Here is a 2,735-nt window from a genome sequence, read left to right on the forward strand (position 1 = left end):
ATTTCATATATGTGTGTCTCTCTGTGTGTGCACAGTACACTATAATGAATGGGGTTACATTGATCCTCTTAGACATCGCTGGCTTACTCAATACCAGGAATGGTTTACTTATCTTGGGTTGTTCATTAGTGAGGTACCATAGACCACAAAACACTACAGACTGGTACCAATGCCCTTACTTAACCCCCGAACTTGACAGTAAGACCCCATTGCTCAAGACACCACATACTTGGGTCACAGATCATTGAAAAGTCAAAGTGATACGTATTGGAAGTTTCATTCTTTTTGGCTGCTAGCTTTCACGGTGCTAGAAGGTTCTATGCACACCACCAGAGGGGGAAAGTAACCATCAGCCTTACACAGCTGTGAACCCTGTAAGCTATGATAACGACTGGCCTGGCAAGATGTGCCCACTGAAGAGTGAAAACAAGCACCAGAGGTGTAACCCACCATCTTCTTACTGGACCTGAGTCCCACTCCACAAGATGAAGCCTCTACCTGGCATCATCACTGGGCCAACAACCTGTAGCTAGAGTGATCATGGGACCTTGGATAGAACCTAAATACTGCTCTTCTGCTAAGTGGACACAGTGCTGAGTTGACTCATAAAGCTTCGTTGTTACACCCATAGATCGATGCAGCTCTCATGTGTGATCCAGCAAGTGTCTGTTTGCATTAGTTGGTGATTACCATAGAGCCCACAACTGGACAATCAGCAGAGTGTAAGAGACTGAAGATCTTTATCTCTAAATGGTGTGTATATCCTGCACCCCCTCTTCCCAACTCAGGGATCATTGCAGAAGGAGAGTAAGAGCCAGACGTGGCTAACGGCAATAGGGAAAGATGCATCCTAGTTAGGGCTCCTAGTGCTGTGATGAAACACCATGACCAAAGCTACCAGGGGAGGAAAGGGTTTATTGGGCTTGTACTTGCACATCACTGTTCATCATCAAAGGAAGTCAGGACAGGAATACAGACAGGGCTGGAACCTTGAGATTTGTAAGTTCTCTGAATGCTGTCAGTGTACTGACCCCCTGCTCAAGCAGGGACCATCCACCTCTGGAGGAAACAGCAGCACAAGCCACGTGGACCACAGCAGCCCATGAAATGGGGACTGCTGGGGAATAAGACGGCATGGGGATGAGCTGCAGGTGAGTCAGTAGGGGAGTGAGAGAGAGAGAGAGAGAGAGAGAGAGAGAGAGAGAGAGAGAGAGAGAGAGAGAGAGAGAGAGAGAGAGTGTGTTTAGGGTGGAGGTTGTGTGCCATAGACCCCTCTAGAAACTCCAGAGCGGGCTGGGAGATAGATGTTGGTGAAGAGCTTGCTGTGTCAATGGGAGGACTAGATGGCAGCTTCAGAGGCCACACAATCCCAGCATGGAGGGACAGAGACAGCCCAGATGACCAGTGAGCTCCTGTTCAAAGGGAAAGACCGTGCTTCACCAAACAAGGTGCACATGGCTGGAGAGGGGTACAGCGGCTAAGAGAACACATTGTTCTTGCAAAGCACCCAGGTTCAGTTCCTAACATCTATATTTTGCAGTTCACAACCACCTACAACTCCAGCTCTAGGAGATCCAAGGGAGATCATAGGCCCTCTTCTGGCCTCTGTGGGTATTGCACACAGAAACACACACACACACACACACACACACACACACACACACACACACACACACACACACACACACTTTTACCCCTGGTTTTTCAAGACAGAGTTTCTCCATTGTAGCCTTGGCTATCCTAGTCTCCCTTGTAGACCAGGCCAGCCTCAAACTCACAGTGATCCACCTGCCTCTGCCTCCCAAGTGCTGGGATTAAAGGTGTGCTCCATCACGTCCAGTGCCATATATACTTTTTAAAAATTACTAAGGATGGAGCAGTGGCTCAGAAGTAAAGAACACTTACAGAGGGCTTGGGTCTGGTTCCCAATACCCACATTGAACATCTCAGAACCACTGTAGCTCCAGCTCCCTCTCCTGGCCTTTGAGAGCAACTGAAGTCATGTGGCACATATAAACTCATGTAGACACATTAAATTAAGACATATTTTGAAGATAAAATAAACTTTACAAATACAAAGTGTTAGCTGTGATGGTACATACTCTTAGTCCCAGTAGTTGGAGGCAGAGGTGGAAAGGTTTTTGTGAGTTTAAGGCCAGACTGGTCTACATAGTTGGTTCCAGGACAGCTGGGAACACAGTGAGAACCTGTCTTAAAAAAAAAAAAAAAGGCCAGGTGATAGTGGCGCACACCTTAAATTCCAGCACTCAGGGGTCAGAGGCAGGTGATGTTTGTGAGTTTGAGGCTAGCCTGGTCTACAGAGTGTGTTCCAGGATGACCAGAACAATAAAGAGAAACCCATTCTGGAAAAACCAGGGGGGCGAAGAAGAAAAGAATTTTAGTGTCCATATGTATGTGTACACATGCACTTCACACAGAACATGTATCCCAACCCCACACACACACCAATGCCAGTCACCAGGAGGAAGATGGAATACAAATGAAGTTTTATTGGAGGGCTGGGCTGTGGTCAGTAGGAGCAGCCATGAACTGTCATTTCTTCTGCGAATGCCTCAAGGGCCTTGCACCGTTTCTGGTTCTCCATTTCCTGGCATTCCTCATCCTCGGGCCAGAGCTCTACCCATGTGCCCTTCCCAATGATGTAGCTGATGCTGAGGAAGGGAGATCAGGTGAGGGCGGGCTCCTGGGGCCATGGGTGGGGTGAGAGGGGCAGC

This window comes from Acomys russatus, chromosome 31, assembly GCF_903995435.1.
Source record: "Acomys russatus chromosome 31, mAcoRus1.1, whole genome shotgun sequence".
NCBI classification, from domain to species: domain Eukaryota; kingdom Metazoa; phylum Chordata; class Mammalia; order Rodentia; family Muridae; genus Acomys; species Acomys russatus.